The sequence below is a fragment of the Rhinolophus hipposideros genome, assembly GCF_964194185.1.
Source record: "Rhinolophus hipposideros genome assembly, chromosome: 16".
Taxonomy (NCBI): Eukaryota; Metazoa; Chordata; class Mammalia; order Chiroptera; family Rhinolophidae; genus Rhinolophus; species Rhinolophus hipposideros.
In genome coordinates this window covers 26,864,691-26,884,455 of record NC_138062.1, presented here as the reverse complement: position 1 = coordinate 26,884,455, position 19,765 = coordinate 26,864,691, and the positions used below count along the sequence as shown (strand labels likewise).

Sequence of the window (19,765 nt, the reverse complement as noted above, 5' to 3'; positions counted from 1 at the left end):
GTGGAAGCTACTTTCTGTCTAGTATTTGGCCATGCCACAATCTCATTAGTTTTAGAGGTCTCTCTTGAGAACTACTACTACAAATAATGATATTTGCATATGTAACAATAAACATCAAATTTGTCATATAGTTGTAACTCAACTATTTTTATATCATATAATTGTAACTCAACTATATGATTGTCTATAATTCATATGTATGCCTGGGCCGTCAGTGTTCTTACCAGAAATGACTCGTGATAGTTGAGATATTTTCATAATTAACAATAACATCAAAGTCTTTGGAACACTGGGACTTTGGTATTCTTTGAATTACTTTGTATAGAGAACTAACTGTCTTTTGCTTACAGCTGATATTTTTCTTTTTTTTTTTAACTGAATACCTATCCATCATATGCTTTTAGCAAATATTTAAGAGCGTAGTAAGTCCAAAGTATGTGCTAGGCGCTTGGGATAAAACAATAAACACATCACTCTTGTTTCCATCTTTATGACCTTGTAGCTTTTATCCCACATTTGACATTGCATTTCATATGTTCACAATTTTTACCAAAATTGTATTCTCCTGTGCTATCATTATTCACTATTTTTTTCTTTAACTTAGTAACTTTTTCTTAAATACACACATTTTTTAAACACTCTGTAGGAAATGCCCGTGGAAACAGAATAAAACCCTAGATTGCCAGGGTTAGGGGGAGGAAGAATAGTTTGACCCTTGCACTCATTCCTTCACCTCCAACTCCCGAAGTGATTACATAACAGCTAGTCTCCTTCTAAGCTATCCAGTTCAGAATCATTGTTCTGGACCACTGTTTCTGAATGTGTGGTAATTTAACCATTAGGGATTCTTAATATGATTTTTAGGAATAAAAAGACATATTCTTTATTTTAACAGATAACTCACTTTAGTTGATATTAAATATATATAAATTATATTGTTTCTTTCACTAAGTTTATTTTTCTTAAATAAGTGTATTTTTAAATACTTTGTAGGAAATTCTATATTCAGTAGATTAACATGAAATGTTGAAAAGGAAAACATAATATTTTGTGGCCTTAAGTAATTTTCAGTCTAGTTCAGGAGATAAAACTTAAACATATCCTTCAATTAAAAACAGTGAAGTCCTATAAGCTTAAATTGCAAAATGTGTGTCTGACAGATGGGCCTCAGGCATTCAGACAAGATGAGATCATTGTGTGCTATAGGTCCAGTGGCTTTGTGCAAGAAACCAGACTCTAGCTGGTCCTTTGAAGCCTTGAGTCAACAAGGTATTCCAATTGGAGTGCACCAAAGCGATACCACCAATGATGTTTGCTAATGTACGGGCTAGAAAAAACAAATCTGTAATCAGTTTTTTTGGAAAACCTAGTCTTGTTTGAACTTTTTCAGGCCATAGACTCATTGCTCTGGTTCCCCAGAAATCAACACCTGTACCATATTTTTTGACAGTTGAGTTTGGAGATGAGAAAGAGAGAGAGAGAGACAGAGAGAGAGAGAGAGAGAGAGAGAGAGAGAATATACATTTATGTATATATATTTATGTACACATAAGTTTCAGTAAAATATCATAAAATAATATGAAAATAAACATAGTAAATGTCATCAGTGTGACTTGTGTTAAAGTGGTCCCTCAGCTTATAACCGTAAAGGGCAAAACTATTATTTTTAATCTATAGTGGTAAATAGAGTTTTAGCGACCTTATATTATGTGTGGTTTTCTTTAGAGGTTTATTTTTGTAATCTTGGTTAGTTTCTTATTGTTAGTTCTTTAATTTATTAGTCTTTTCCTTTAAAATGTACATTGAACTTTTGAAAACAAAAAATGTTAGATTTATTAGAAAACTGTTTGATAAATAGTCTTCAGAGTTATATAATTGACAGGAGTACAAAATAATTATAAGAGTGAATTCAATATATCCTAGGTGACATTTTTAGCTTCCTGTGATAAATACATGATCAGGTTTCTAATCTTTTGTATAATAATACGTAAATGTAACAAGCCAGCCTATAACTTTTATAAATAGTCCATAGACTCCATTACACTTGGAATAATACTTTTAAAATAGTTTTTATTTAAGTTTGTGTCTAAAGTACTTAAGTGGTATATTCTAAGCAGCATATTCTCCTTAATAAATTATTTTCCTGGAGTCTGTCAGAACTCATTTGCATTTAAATTTAGTATTTTAGGCACATATTATATTTAGTCCAGATACAAAAACATAAACATATTGTGTACATATTGAGCAAAATTTATTGAAAGCTTTAAAATAGATGAGAGCAGTAACAGATGAGGACTCTTATGCACGATCCATTAAAAAAGTAAATTTCTTCATTCATTTTAATGTTTTGATTTTACCTGCAATGTTTCTGATCTCCAAATTTATAAACCAAAAAACTCACAATGACATAGTAATTTTTTGGTTAGAGTGAGTGAGTCTTTGTTATTGCTTGTTTGTTTTTCTGATTTCCAGTCTTTGCCAGGAAAACGTTTTTAAATCTAATCCTTTTTAGGCATGTTCATCTATAAATTGCCTAGATTTGCTCCGGTTCCTGCCATTTGTCTCCTTTTTTAGTGCTAATATTTGCAAGGAGTTTCTTACATACTTGCCATCATAAGCTGATTAAAACCCCAATGTTGGCATCTTCTTAAGAGAAGTTGCAGCTGCTACTACAAACTGAGCAGTTAATAGGAAGGAATACCAAGGATTACAGCCTTTTCCTTCCCACATTGGTATTCTTTGCACCATGCAGTTAGCTTCTGCTTGTGAATAATCATTGTTTACCTATAGGATTTTCTCTTCACATTTACTTTTAGTATTTTGAAGCACTCAGAATTCAGTGTGTGTTTTTTTCTTTTTGCCTTTACCTTCCCCTTTATACAGTTTCTTTAATGAAGCTTTCAACAGTTTTACAAAGCAAGATATATTATACAAATAAATTGCATTAAAATTGGGTCAAACTTTAGAATACTGTGTGAACATGTATTGGTGAGAAAGTCACATAGTTACCCTTAGGAAATGGTTCTGTATTAAAAGGATTTCTTCATTTTCATGGTGTTTATGTACCAACTGCATAGGAATTGAATAATCTTTGGGAGCACACATTCCACATTTCTTTAAAAAATAAGTTTAAATAAATAAGCTTTGTGGAAACAACTTTGTAATATCAATTCATTTGTGAGTGAAGAGGAGAAAAGCCATTTTAATACAACAGGTATAATGTCTTCTTCAGGAAGATTATGGAGAAGAGTTAATTTTACAAAGACAGCATACTTGAAAGGAAACTATGTTAGAAGATAATATGTCATGTGATCATCTTTTTATTCAAGACTTAAATACATTTCTTTAAGTTCACTTCAGCTTTTTGGTTTTATAACTCTATGAAATATTGTCTATCTTTAAACGCTTCAAACTTTTGTTCTATTGAAATTCCTTTGGGTGAGATAAATGGATAGGAGATGGGGGAGAGGAAAAATAGAATCTTAGGAAGGTAAAATAAGAAAAAAAAATATTTGTTAACATGTAATTAATGTGTAGAAAAAGGTGAAGGGAAGAAGAAATAGGTATAGACATGAAATGAGGAAGTAAGTCAATCATTTTTGTTTAGTAGACTCCTGATTTATTATGGGCTTCTGGCTATTATCCAGTTCTCCTGGTATCTTCTTCATGGATAACAAGATTATAATATCATAAAGCAGTTAAGTCAAATGGGCTGACTATTGTATAATTACATTTAAGACATATCTTGGTGGGAATGCAGATTGGTGCAGCTGCTATGGAAGGCAGTATGGAGGTTCCTCAAAAAATTAAGAATAGAATTACCATATGACCTAGCCATCCCTCGCCTGGGTATCTACCCCCAAAATCTGAAAACATTTATCCATAAAGACAAATGTGCTCCAATGTTCATTGCAGCTTTATTTATGGTGGCCAAGACATGGAAACAACCAAAATGTCCTTCGATAGATGAATGGGTAAAGAAGTTGTGGTATATATACACAATGGGATACTATTCAGTGGTAAGAAAAGATGAAATAGTATTATTTGTGACAATGTGGATGGGTCTTGAGATTATAATGCTAAGCGAAATAAGTCAGACAGAAAAAGTCGAGAACCATATGATTTCACTGATATGTGGTATACAAAACTAAAAACAACAAAAGAACAAGACAAACAAGTGAAGGAACAAAAACTCATAGACATAGACAATAGTTTGGGGGTTACCAGAGGGTAAGAAGGGAGAGGGGCTCTAGAAGAGGGTAAATGAGATCTAATATATGCAGATGGAAAGAAAACTGACTCTAGGTGGTGAACACACAATGTGAGATACAGATAATGTATTACAGAATTGTACACCTGAAATCTATGTAACTTTACTAACAACTGTCACCCCAATAAAATTTAATTTAAAAAAAGACATATCATTAGATAAATATCAATTTATTAATTCGACAAATATGTATTGTACACCTCATATCAGCTGTGTACTATTGTAACTGTGGGGAATGCAATAATAAACAATACAGACAAGATCCCTGCTTTCAAGGAACTTAACTTATGGAAGAGAGAGAAGGGCAATAAACACATATATTATATAAGATAATTTCAAAGAGTTTTAAGTACAGTTGACCCTTGAAAACTGTGGGGGTTTCGTCACCAACACCCATGCACAATTGAACACCCACATAACATTTAACTCCCTTAATCTTAACTACTGTCACAGCTTGGTATCCACGGGGGATTGGTTCCCCCGTGGGATAATAAGGGATATTTAGAATAATAAGGGATATTTAGAATATTGGCCATCCATACAGGGCAATAGATACAATTACACATGATTCATATTATAAACAATTTTTTTAAACATTCAGGGGTGAAATATAAATTAATATCCTTTTGACATTATAAGATAATAGTTTCTTAAGACACCAAAGACCCACAATTTGACTACTAAAGTTAAACTTTTTTTTGTGTGTGTAGCAAAAATCAAAGTTTAAGAAATAAAATATAAGTGAGAACTAATCTTCTTCTCAATTTCATTCAATTAAAATTTACTTTAATAAAAGCTTACATGAACAGGCATATTTGATGAAATTCACAATTCAAGTTAATAATACCTGAGTGTGTAACAGTGAGCCAGGACAATTCAGAAGCCTGGCTCCACGTTGCATGCCCTTAACTCAGGCAGTTGATGAAGTTATTTAGGCAGAGTACTGAAATCCAATTCTACTTAGAATATGTTCAGTACATGGTTTACTAAAAATTTCAGTTTAATATGTATTCTAAAATATTTTATCCTTCACTAAAAGATGAACTTTGTGGGTAACAAAATATACATATATATATATATATATATATATATATATATATATATATAAATTATAATTTAACTCCATAGAACTTTTATTATATTGAAATTTTTATACTACGAGTATATTGTTATACCATATATTTTACAGAGAAGGGGAAAATGAAAAATAATGAGATCATAGTTCTTGACTGTCTTTTCCATTCCATTTACCCTCTTCATTAACAAGTAAAGAAGTGATGATTCCAGAGCATTCTATGAGCTTGAATCCAAAGATGATTAAAAATGTACTCGTTGTACTGTTTTACTATAAAATTTCTGCAATATACTTACTAAAGGACTAAAGGAGAAAACCTACTCACTGTAGAGTTTTTGAAAAAAAAGTTTTAATTAATATTATTGAATAAAAAAATTAATTACCTATATAGGAATTAAATATATATGGAAATGTTATCTTTTTAAATGTTCTTTAATATCCTTTATGGTGAAAGATTTAAATTAGATTGTTATAACCATTCTTGAAGAGCCAAAAATAACAACATATGTAATCCTTGTGTTACTGCTTTTCTACGTGACCGACAGAGCATTCTTTTGGCTCTGGAAAAAAAAAAAAGGCAGGGGGGATAGTTTTTTAAAGTTGTCTCAAGTATCTCATGAAAATGAATCACTATCAATTTAGTCACAAAAGAACTAGGATCAAATTAGATGTATTTGATTCCATCTGGTCTCCCTACATGGTTGGAGAGAACCACTGATAGTACCGCTCACCCTGAGCGCACTGTTTCCAGTTGTAACAGAAAGGAGCAGGTTCATTATCAATCTGTGCCTGCAGTTTGGTGGGGCTCACGCTTATTATTACATTTTTGTTCTCTCTGTTCACGATATCTTAATCTAGTTCGAAGTTATGTCCTTAGCAGAGTGGTGATGACTAAGTCTTCCTCACAGTAGGTATTGCTGTAAGAGAGTTCATGTGAGTGTCTAATAGTTTCTAGTCTATTATTGGGACTCAAAAGCTTTAACTGCTTTTGTCATTTGCACTTTGAAACTATCATGGTAAATAAATACTTCTTGTGGAAATATGGCAGTGCAATTGAACAATGTGCTATATTCTTTAAATATACACCTCTTGATACCAAATCTTTAAAATTTCTCTAGAAAAGATATTATTTTTAGCAAATGTAAAGAATTATGAGCTTGTTCTCAATTACACGTTTTAGATACTTTTTTTTTTCTGGAAAATACTTAAGTACTTTCATACAGCTGCATTGGAAATATGCGAAATATTGTCATTGTTATATGTAAAAAATATTCTATACCTAATATATATAAATATATATATATATATAAATATATACACACTATTTATATATATATATACTATTTATATATAACTTATGTATATATGTATATATTTTTAACTCACTCTAAAGTTCAAGATAGTCTTTCAAAATGCACTTCTTTTTAAATCCCTCATTGCTTAATTGGTTACTCATTTACACTGATGTTTTTTTTACCAAAATGGCACTGTAGACCATCTGATCATGGAGTGAAGAACTCATTGTTTTGTTTTATAAAGGGCAAGTTATTTTTAGAGAAGGTGTTCTTAACCTTGATTTCGTAGAAAAAAAGGGTTCATAGATAGTTTCGAGGGAATAGATGAATGCTCTGAAATTATATGCTATTGTGTGCAAACTATAAGGGTATGTGTTTAGATATATAATTTTCTGTTTTGAGCATCCATACCTTTCATCAGATTCTCAAAGCTTTCTCAAGCCATTGGTTTAAAAGAATCCAAAAATAGCTCTTGCTTTTAAATGCATGGTTCAGAAGTTTAACATACTTGAGGAATTCTGAAGCCTAGTTTTATAATTGGAGCAATTATAAAGAACAGAGGATTATAGACATTATTTAGCAAATCATCTCAAGGTTTGTTTTGTCTCAAAAACTTCCTACATTATTATATTCTTCTTTCGAGATCATCCTACTGGCATGCTCTTTACCATAATGGTGCTACTGTATTATTCCACAATCCATAATACTTACAATCAGTTCTAAACATTGCTTTTATATCTTTCATCTAAAAAAACACACAAATAAATAAATAAAGCATAAGGCTAACTAAAATGAGTTTGCAAGCTCCACACAGATGGTGGCCCCGGCTGGGAATCAATATTTTTTATCATCATTTTAATGAAATGATGAACAAAATGACATTATTTGTTCATTATTTGAGAACCTGCTGTCCTTGACTTTTGATTTTTCAAAGATAATGAATGGTGAAGGAGTCTCAAATATGAATTTAATATAACTCAATTCCATAGAAACATATTTGATGATATAGCAATAGGTCGTTGGTGTCTTTGCATGTAATTTGAGGAATTTTGGTCAATTTAAGCCAGTGATCTTCCGAAAGCAACAGTAGTCCAGGAATGAACCCAAATCACCCTTTTTATCTACTAAATTTTCTTTGTAAATATGTTTGTAGGTGAAAAGTGAGCTGTATTCCTAGGCAGTTTAGCCAGTCAAAAAGCATTTATTGAATGTCTATTATGTGTAAGGTACTGTGTTATGCTTCGAGGATACAGTAGTAAAAAGCAAACAATGAAAAGAAAACAAAAACCTACAAGGAATGCAGGATCTTTTTGTGTTTGCTAATTAAATTACACACCTACATTTGCTTACTTGAGTAAGCAAATGAGCATATATGTGAGAGCTGCATTCGTTGTGAAGGATAAGTAATTTTTACTTTTAGTATAGTTTTATTTTTCTACATCCGTTAACCCTAATGATTGACTGCATTTTTGAAATAATCTCTCATCTTCTCTAAATTACAATGAAATTTGTCATTTTTTAAGGAGTAATAAATTCTGGAAGAATGTTTATAACTAGAGGTAGAATTAATGTCAACCCTATTGTTTCAAGCAGTGAAATGGAGACAGAATCCAGCAAATGAGTAGTAATTGGTAAAAATGTTTGCTGCTTCATTGAGAGTGTTAGAAACATCTCACAAATAGCCCATTAAAAAGCAATTAAACAGAGCAAGTTATTAGGATTGTTGTTTTTATAGACTTACAAAAACAACAAACCTACTGTTGTTTTAGCCGACTTAAAATAAAATACTTTAAATGTCATAGATATTACCGAGTTTACAAAAACAAAGTTCTACTTTGTGGGCTACGTTGAATAAGGATGTAAGCAGGACAATATAATCTTAAGAATTAATCACACATCTGTCCAGGTTGAAAATTTTCCTGGAGTCATGCAATGTAGCATAAATATAATGGGATTTAGACTCAAAAGATCTGGCATGAAGGTTAATGTTGTCATTTGTCATTAGGGTAACCATATGTTCAAATTTTCTGGGGACCATCATGGTTTATGTCTGTGGTCCTGACACAATAATACCACCCTCTTTCATTTTTAAAAGTGTGTTGATTTGGACAAGAAATTTTATGGTCAACTTACTTATTGTGACAACCAACTGACAATAATAAAGTTTGCATAATACACTGGTTTTCAAGGTTGTTGTGATAGCCAGAAAAAAGCTTATGTATAAGAAAGTGTTCTGTAACCTGAAAATCATTACAAGAACTATAATGAAGTAAATAAATATTCATTTGGGCAGAGTGATTAAGGTGACTGAATAAAGGAGAGTGGTTTATTTTAATCAGTAATTCTTGAACAAATTGGTATTACTCTTGTTTGAGTAGTGGTGTGCCCTCTTTTCCTGAAGTGTGTTCTGTTGAAATCAAGTCATTGATTATGACTACCAGGAATATTGAAACCTTGACTTTACTTGTAAGAAGGATAAGGGATAGGTTCCATTTAATTAAAATTTCAATGGGTTTCCTAAATTGAATGAGGAAAATGGAACCAATTATTTCATAATTCATCAATATTCAATTCAGTTTGGAATGTTCTTAGTGTTTGCTTCTTATCATTTCAAGAGGTACTTACATGTCCTTCTAGTAGCTTTGGAAAATAATGATTTTTATTAGTTTCATAAGCCATTATTAGTGATCACAAATTTTAACGCTCACCCTATGAATTTGATCTTAAGTACTCAATTTCTCAAAGAAAAAAAAATTATGTAGTGCTGTTCCTGAACCCCATTTTATTTCAGATGATTTATTTAATCTGTGTAGAATGGCTGCTTGTTAGCCTTTTGATTTTTCCCCCTGAGAAGCTGTTAGAGGGCTTGTATTAATTTGAAATAAAATAAAACCAATTAGTTTTTACCAATAGCAAATGAATTTCCAACAACTTAAAGGTCCTTTTATCAGTAGGAAGAAGAAACGAACTCTCTCTAAATTTGAGAAGCCATTAACTGAACAACCAGGAGGACAACCAAAACTTGGCATGCAAGCATCAGCTCACCATATGGAACTTTTAAAAATATAGTTTCTGTGACAAGATGTTTGGGGATGATAATTACTACTTCACTGGGTTTTTAAAAACATTAAATAGATAATGTATATGACAGCATCTGGCCAGTAACCTGCAATTCTGAGTACATACTCAATAGATATTTGTTGAGATCTAGGAAGAAAGAAGAGTCAAGGGAATATATCCTACAGAATAATGCTCTTTCTTTTATTTTTTTCTATGCCAGCCAAGACCCTCTCCCTTAAAGATTGGTATCAATGACCATGATTAAAAGTTTATTTGACTCAGATAATCATTTTTACCAGCTTTATGTGTCTTTTCAATCATTCAAAAAAATTTATTTTTACTTCCAAAATCTTAAATTGAAGATTCTGAACCACCTAGATTAGGATTTGAGGTCATCAAAAGACTCAATTTTACTATCTCCATCTACTGGCAGGGAGGAACTATACCCAAGCATGTGGACTGGCATAGAAAAGAGGAGAAAGAACATTTAAAAGGTAAGCAAAACGTATATTTTTATTTACTCTGAATTTTTCAAGTTTTCTTATCATACACTCTAATGTACTCTCACATAATTAAGGTTGATATAGTGAACCATATTAAGGAAGAGAAATTTGTTTAGGTGGTACGATATTTTATCTGATTTTCAACATGAAGAAGTACAAATTCGAATGCTTTGCTTTCATAATGGGAGTCTTTTCTATCCTTGTACTTCTAAATTTCTATCTAGTCATGCCAATATTCTGGTGCTGTTTTCATATTCTTAATAATCTTCAAACTGCTGTGTGCTTACTGAAATATCTCTGCTCTCATTTCTTTATTTTCTAATACATTAACGATAACTTCCCGTGGCATGTTATTTTGATTATTAATGATGTAGAGAGAGTAGTAGTATGTTTCTCAAAGTATAATTGATTACTCTGGTGTTTCTTCCTTTTTGTCCATCCTTCATTTGTGAGTATTTTCCTTTGGCATAAAATACTGAATAAAAGTTTCTTGTTAATTAATGAGTAATGTCTTAATGCATATTTATATCAGGTTTTGTTTGTTTGTTTCTTTGGTACTTTGCCTCATGAGAACTCTTGTTTTGGTTGAGTTTAACAAGAATACAACATGGCAAGCAAATTTTGAAGTATGATAATGGCTATAAAAATAAATATTTTGATGTTTGTGTGGTTGTATAGAAATATATCTCTGTAATTTAAACCATGTAGTTTAAATGATTAATATAGTTATTCTCAAGGCTTATGTTATGCAAATCTGTTTTTTAAAGCCCTACATCTACTTGAGAATAAGACTAGTAGCCATTTCTCAAGATAATTACTATTGTTACACTTGCTGCAATTAAGTTTTAGAATAAGACTAGTAGCCATTTCTCAAGATAATTACTATTGTTACACTTGCTGCAATTAAGTTTAATTTCTAAACTTAATTTGCACTTCTTTTCCTGTTAGTTTTCTCTTGCTCTTCCTCATCCCTTGGACATTTATTTCCATATATTTCTTCCATTTTTTTTTGGACAAAATTCTCTTTCAGAAAAAGAAATTGATTAATTTATAGGGAACGTGGGTGGAGAGTTTTCAACATCATAATTGGATTTCATGAGCAAGAATTTTCAAGGAAATGCTCTGTTCAAACAGGTCTGTTCAATTGTTGGGAGGTATGAATGCAGCTGGTCCATTTATTTGCTGGCTGGGGGATTGCACTCATGCAAACAGTGCGGATATCATAAAGAAGAATTCTCACATCTTCTTGTGACTTCTGACAATGTCCAATCTGACAGACATATCCTCAAAGTCTTCACTGAGTTCAGATCATAGGGGAGTAGGTGTTTTGAATAACGTTGAAGGAACTAGTGATAATGAGGTGTTAGAGAATAACGTATTCTCACAAATGAAACTTCTGGTGGACTTTTGTAAAGTCCAGTGTAGTCCCTGTTTTGAGTAAAAGTACGTATCTTCTTGAATATCTCCTATCCTTCTCTTTTTAGACCTCTTGCCTCTGGATCTTTGGTTTGATTTTTAAACTATTGTTTGAAAGCTAACAATTGCTGAAAGATTTCCTAATGGATATATTCAAGCCAATTCTCGAATAAAGTATAATTAAAGTATACTTAACATTTTCCTGTTTATGCTCATTCACTCTTTTATAATAGACAAGCCAGATGATAAAATAATGTAATCTCAGATGAAATAGCTTGGCGTAATTAGGTAGTCTCATGATTGTTACTAAAAATGTCTTTGCTTTGAGAAATAAAATTTAAGCAACCTATTTTACCACCAAAAGTGTGTTTTATTAGAACTTTATGGCTTTCATTTCTTTTAAAAGCCTCATATTTATATTTTATTCATATTTTTACATCACTTTAAGATTGACAAGAGTTATTGAGGGCAGAGTGTGGGGTGGGGAGGTGATGTCTTCCAATAGGGCAGAATGATTAGAACATTTATGAGCATACTTAATATTTAATCAAGCCTACGAGGGGCAATCATATCCCAGTATAATTGCTCTTCATTTATTCCTGTTATCATTTTGTGCAGATACTACTGGAATCAAAGATTTTGCTATAAATATAACTTAAATATCTCAGATATTGCTTATGGAAATGCAAATAGTTTATCACTTACTTACAGCATTTAATAATAACATTAAAACATAAAATAGGAGGACATGCTTTGTATAGAAGTGACCAAATTTATTATTTTCCTTATCTTAGGATATTATTCATAAGGAATTCATAGGCTCATTGCATATAAATTGTATACATTCATCTCAGAACATAAAATGCTAAATAGAAGTAGAAAGTAGTAAAGTCTCATTTTTCAGCTCGTATGATTGCTGAATATGTTAAAACTGAAACAAATATATTCCTGATTTATTGTTTCTTAGGAATTATTTATTTTGCCTAATTGAGGGCTTACCTTAAAACAAAAATTTTAATATATTTTAAATATTCACTAAAGGCAAATGGTAATGTCTTATTCGTTCTTTTCTCTGAAAGAGTAAGTCTGTATTGATTACCTTTTCAGTATTATTTTCCTTGATGAATTTTAAACATCTTCCCATCAAAATGTCAGTACGGTATCTAGACATTGGGTGCACACAAAGAAGTAGGCAGCTACTTTCCATAATTGAAATTGCTGGTAAATTCCAACATGAATGCTGTAAGTTAAATGTCTAGTGCAGGTAGAAAATTGACAGTTGTTGAATCTCTAAAACAGATGTGGTTCTTTACTGAACGTATTTTTTTTAATTAAGTTTATTTGTTTTTTTAAAAGTTACATATTATGATTTGTGCTTAATCATGTTAGCCAATTTTTGTCATATTTCATACAAATGTATTTTGCTACTTGAAATACTTCAGAACTTCTAATATTTTATGTAAACTTTCTATAATTAATAATAGTTTTAATTGAACAAGATTAAATACTGAAAAACCATGAAATCAGTAGTGAATCTTTAAAGCGAATATTTCTTTTGTAATATGAATTAATCCTAATTTATCTCCATTCTGCATTCTTGTTTTGGCTTCTCTGTGGTACCTAAAGTAATGCACAACTTAGCACAGAATAAAACATAATAGCATTGCCCAAACATGTTTCACTATAATGGTATGTGTGATTGTGTGTGTATACAATTACATTCATTACTAATTGGTTGTGAGATAAAGGCTTTAAGAAGATTCTGTGTTTATGTACTTGTCTATTTATCCTGCAGCATAATAGGTAAGAAGATTATTGCCAGTTTGTCTTCCATAATTGAGCCTTCATTTAAAAATGTTATATCCCAATGTATAAAACCAAAATGGGTTGTTTTTTTTTTACCATTACCTTAAGGCTAAAATACCATGCTGTCAAATCTTTACCATTTCTATATCTCATACTCAATGCCAGAAGAATTTTATAGATTTTATTTGCTGTATCCTTTATGATGCCAATTCAGATATTTTAGGGCATGAAAAGGGAATATTAATAATAATTACACCAGGATAACAGGTAAAAATCAAGACCATCCCTGGCAAACCCAAACATGTTCACTATATAATGATTTGGGTGGTATGTGTAAAAAATCTTAACTCTAATTGGCTTAAATAGTAAAAATGATCTATTTAGTCATGTACCTGAGAAGCCCAAATATGGGATGAATTTATTGTGTGGTTTGAGCTGAGATCCAGCTCCTTTTTTCTGTATTACTATATACCTGCCTAATTCTGTGCACTGAGTTTTTCATCAGATTGGATTCTATTATGATGGCTTAATAGTTACAGTAGTTCTGGACCTTATTTCTACACCCCAAATGGTCTAATCCCCTACTACTGGGGGAAAAAAAGCCATTGCATTCACTCTGATTGGCTCATTAGAGCCATCCCTGCAGTGAGGGAAATGGACTTACATTGACTTTCTAGGCATGCTTCTGGGTAGGGTTAGTCCTGCTTTATTTATTCAGTGGCTGCTTCACAGTGGTGATGGGGCATGCTGGAAGATGCTCACTATATTAACTCTCTTTCATTGCATATGGAAGATTTGCTATAACTTCCTGAACACAGCCCCCCTTTAATGGTACCATTGTTCATAGTTAAACAGGAGCTAGTGGCTAAATTCTTATACTTCTCATTAGGTACACAATAAATAAACAAACAAACAAACAAATAACCCCCCATATTTTTAAAGATAAATAAATGGCAACATTTCTACAAAGTTGTCCCTTTCCTCCTTCTTTAATCAACCCGTAGAAGGGAATCAAAAATTTGAAATCACCACCTAAAAACCACTGCTTTTTGCTTAATCTATTTGAACTTCGTGAAATTGAAATTGTTATACATATGACTCATTTTGTATTATTTTACATAGCAATCTTCTATTTACTGTCATGACAAAACCTTGATATCTGAAAATAACTTTTCTCTCCTCATTGGAGAATATTCTAAATATGATGGACACAGAACTTTAAAGTAGCCTGTGATTATCTCTAGTTTGTAAAAAATGAACTGTGATATCAAGTGTCTTGCCTAAAATTACAAATTTTATCATCAATTGATTTATATATCAGAGTTAAGATAAAATAATAACTGTAATTGTGGCATTCTTAGAATACGGTAAAATTATAGAATGTGTTTTATTTTTTTAAATAAGTGAGTGTATTAAGAAAATGACAAATCTCAATAATGAGTACTCTAATATCTGTCACCTTCAGCTGAAATATATATGTAGATCATAATAGATGAATTTTGAGTAAGATATGAAATACAAATTAAAGGGACTTTAATTCGGGAGGTAAATAAATCGTAAAAGCATTTTATCCTTATATGCACAGTCTCTAGAAACTTAGGAATTAAGGGTGAAATTTTGAATAATACATAAAATTGTTTTCAGCCATGTTCTGGGCTATTAAGTTTCTTTATAATATCAATATGTATAAGGTAGTGCCATGTGCTGGGCACAAAGCTAGATACTGGTATGACTTTTAATAAAACATAGTTTTGCCTTCTGGAAATTCGTAATTTGGTAGAAAAGTAAGAAAAATCAACCCATTCGTATGATTGAAACATACAGTCTTAAAGGAATGGGCACAGGAATCAAACATGACATTCTAAAAGAGGGAACAGTCAAAGTGGGTTTTGATAGTGGAATGTTAGTTTCCTAATATACCTAGTCCAGTAATGATACTAAATTATAGTCCTAGAAGTTGTCACATTAAGAGGACAAGGTTTTGTTTTGTTTCTGATGACCCAAGCACCTGGAACAGTACATGAAACATAATAGGTTCTCAATATATGATTTTTGACTATTCGTTCCCTTGAGGAATAAAATGATTATCTTCTGAGATAAATTCAAGAATCTCAAATGAACACATCTGAATTATACTGTTTTATGGTTTACTTAATAACAATCTCCTATTTCATTTTTCCTTAGTAAACATTTATTCTTGTAATTTGTAAACAGTTTGAGATACAGGACGTTAATCTTATGATTGTCCTTGTTTTATTTTGCTATTGTTTTAAAGGTAGGTATGGGAAATGGTAGATTGAGCCGATGATAAAACAAAAACGAATCTGAGTTTCCTTTTAGTGTATTAAACTGTTGTATTAAATATTCAAATGCACTTCTATATCATTTGGAATTTATGGAGCGATATTTGTTTACTATGTGGAACTCAAGTATATCTTCTTGCTATAGCATCTAATGGATCACGGTGAGATGACTCTGGATTTTCTAGGAAAAAAGGTGTCAGTCATGGAGCCAAACTAGCCATATATCTATATATATTCAAAAGCTGAAGCTGAAGCTAAATAATAGTGAACATTAACTGTAATATATATATATATATATATATATATATATATATATATATATATATAGTCACAGGATGTGGAGTACAGCATAAGGAATGGAGTCAGTGGAATTGTAACAGCTACATATATGATGTTAGAGGGGTAGTAGATTGGGGGAGGGTGTTTAGCACTTTGTGAGGGGTATAAATGTTTACCTATTACATTGGTTTATACACCTGAAACTAATAAAATATATATATGTATAAAAATATATACATATGTGTATGTCTTATGATTTTTACTATTGTTAAAAGTGAAATCTGTTAATTGAGAGTCAATGAAAGCAAAAATAGTGGAAACAAAAATACCTATTATAAACAAATTTGCAAGGTTAGGAAAAAAGATTAGGCTTAAAGAAGGTTTATCACATGGGAAAAAAAGCAGCAGAACAAAGCACAGATAAGACCAGTGAAAATGTGTATTTATCAAGTAAGGATTTGAAAATGGATACAACTGCCTATTTCAGAAATACCTTTTGTTATACACAATGTGAAGGTTAATATATATTTGGAGGTAAACATATCAAAAAATCTTATAGGACATCTGTGAAGTCTACCATCTTATGGGTGACGTGTCACCACAGCCTTGCTTGCCTGTGTGAAACAGAAACCAGTATTCTTCACAACTCTAAAACTAAACCAAGATTGGAGACTCATTTCTTTTTACCTAATTGTTAATCTTAAAGTCCTTTCCTGCTCCAGTCGACTTAAAACATAAGCATAGGGAAGTAAATGGATGATTTATCTTTCTTTATGTTATGTATTATCCAGAAACCTCTTTTTCAGTATTATCTTTATTAATAATATAACATTTTCAATTGTTATGTTTTTTATTGCTTTTTATGAATTATCTTATTCCTATCCTCTTTTATCTATAATAAATATAGCTTCAAAGGGACTAACAGTATGTAATGGATGGCAAACATTTGGAAATTATTTTGATTTCAGTGCTAATCTTACTGAATATATGCAATTATATAATGACTATATAATTCAAATGTATGTATACATATATAGTCAACAATTTTATTGAATTTACATTATTAATCTCTCTTCTTTCCCTTTTCTAAAATTTTTGTTTCATTTTAGTTTTCAATACTTGTAACATAAAAGAGGTTGTGCAGGATAATATGAAATGGTGTCTATTTATAATTTTAACAATTTAGTGTGCACACACATTTTCATCTTTCATGCTAAACTCATCTATGATGAGCAAGATTTATTCTTGCTTAGGGTACATTGAAAGGAACATGTAAGTATTTTAGTGATTTGACTACAAACACGTGTTTTATTTCATTGGTACTTTCTTTCTGTGTACTGTCCATGTCCATTGGATATAGGAAAAGCAGACGTTCAATAAAATAGTCACAAAATATATACTAGTCTCATCCCTAAAATACCAGTAAAGTTATATATTTGGAAAGATGATTTTTTTAAACAACAAAGTTATAAATGCAGAGTCTTAATTTGGTAGAATTTAATGTTTGTTGCTTTTCTTTTCTTTTTGATTATAGGCCTACTGGTTTGAGATTTACATAAAATTTTGACAGTCATTTGCAAATCATATGTTTTTGGTGGCAAACTTCACTTCATTTTGAGATGAATTTTTGGGCACAGCAGTTTAACTTAGAGAATTTGCAGTTTTACCACAAATAAGGCTTAGATTTTCAGTCTATAAATTATATTTAGTTAGAGTTCAATGGAATTGTGAATTATAAAGGGAAAAAAGATGTAGGCAATTTAAGTATATATATTTTATCCATGACTTTTTTTGATTGAATATATAAAAATAGAATTCAGATCTTTTAATAGCCATGTGGCTGTCTAGATTGTTCGTGAAAAAGTAAACATTGCTATATTTGTAAAAAGCATCTTGGAGGACATAAGGCATTTGTTTTGAGACAAAAAAAGGACAAATATTACATTTTGATAAGTCTGATTTAAAAAGTTAATTCATAAATAATATTAGTTGTAAAATGCGAAGGACTCTTGATATAAACTACTGCTATAAACACCTTCTGAAATAATTAGATTATTGGAAAAAAATTTTGAGAATGAGGAACTTTTAAGAGGAATTCCTGATTTTTTTTTTTTGTTGTTGTTGTTGTTAAGGAATTCCTGATTTTTAAGAGGAATCTTTGAAAACAGAATTTATTAATTTAATTTTAGTGGTAAACTATCATCAGTTTCTTAATAAAATCTGTCAGTGTACAGGAGAGTTCATCTATTTTGATAGTTTTTTCTGTCTTCTTAGGAGATATACTGGTATAAAGTTATTTGCATGAAGTTATTGATCAATTTATATATGTTAAAATGGTCAACAGCAGTGTAAAATGTTATCATCTAGTAAGACGGAAGATGTTTCTGTGTAGGTTACTTACTACTGAGGACAAGTTTAGTCACCGAGAAGAATGACTGCGTTAAATAATTTATTTAATTTAAAAACTCTGTTTGTTTTCCCTCAAAACATATTTTACTAATATGGCATTCCCCATAATGTGAACTGTCTTTTCAAAGAATATTATAGTTTTCTTTACCTTGTCTTCCTAATTATAATTTACACAAGATAAAATAATACTTACCAGACTGATTATTGAAACTGACAAATCTAAGAGAATAAGAAAGTTACTTTAAGAATCATAAATAAAAGTAAAAATTATTTGGGGTATTTTCATAATGAAACAGATTATATTTTTAACTTTAATAATATTCTATCTATGTGACCCTTACCATTGTCTTTTAAATTCACAAACTTTCTTAGAGCAATATTGCTAAATTGAATTTTATCAAGGTGAAATAACGTATTTTGCCTAACATAAATACCAAATGAAAAGTTGCTGTAGTTACTTTAATTGTTGTTGAAGAATGGGGCAAAAAGAAATATTTGCAATCCAAACAGCTTTGTGTATAGCAGAAGATGCATTAGGTTGGTGAAAAAGTAATTGCGGATTATAGGGTAAAAATAATTGCAAAAACCGCCATTATTTTTGAACCAATCTAATATTTGTTTTCTAATATTATATAAGAAATTACCACAAACCTAGCAGTTTAAAACAAACACAACTTTATTTACTCTCAGCTGTAAGGTCAGAAAGTGGGGGACTGTGTGAGTGGGTTCTTGCTCAGAAGTTTCGCAAGGCTAAAATCAAGGTGTCAACCAGACTGGATTCCTGTCTGGGGGGTGTTGAGACAAGAGTCTACTTCCAAGCTTGTACAGGTTCTTTGAGGTTTTAGGACTGAGGTACCATTTCTTTGCTAGCATTCAGCCTTTGACTGTCTTTAGCTTCTGGAGGCTTCCCTCATCCCTTGGAATATCACCTCCTCCATTTTCAAAGCCAGCAACAAAGAATTTCCTTCCTGTTGAATTTCTCTCACACTTTGGTTTTCTCTGAGTTTAGGGAGGGCCCAGCTTCTTTTAATAGCTCAGTTTATTAGGCTAGTCCCAAACAGATAATCTACTCTTTGATTAACAATTATCAAAACTAATCATGATTAGAGGACTTTAACCATTATTTGTATTTTTAAAACTAGAGTCATATCGAGTTTCTTTTTATGCTAATAACTCATATTTGATAAATTCTTGGAGATTAGAGTCTTAACTTTTTGTAATTTTAGGAATCTAACAAAGTTGGTTGTTTGGCATCTCAGTAATTAGATTCAAAAAGATTCATTGGCTATGTTATTTGAAGTATAAATATACACAGGTTTTTACTCAATAATGTTAAAATAATATTTTTT

At 31.0% G+C, this 19,765-nt stretch overlaps 1 protein-coding gene across 4 annotated transcripts in view; it reads left to right on the top strand.

Annotated features, from left to right (window-relative positions):
• PDGFC (platelet derived growth factor C) overlaps positions 1-19,765 on the top strand; it is a 178,023-nt gene that overhangs the window by 70,733 nt on the left and 87,525 nt on the right. For 2 of the 4 annotated variants that reach the window (XM_081077781.1, XM_081077782.1), the window contains one exon: positions 10,134-10,194. The exons of the other annotated variants lie outside the window; for them this stretch is intronic. The gene's annotated coding sequence lies outside the window, so the exon portion shown is untranslated. The remainder of the gene's footprint in view (positions 1-10,133; positions 10,195-19,765) is intronic. 4 annotated transcript variants of the gene reach the window in all.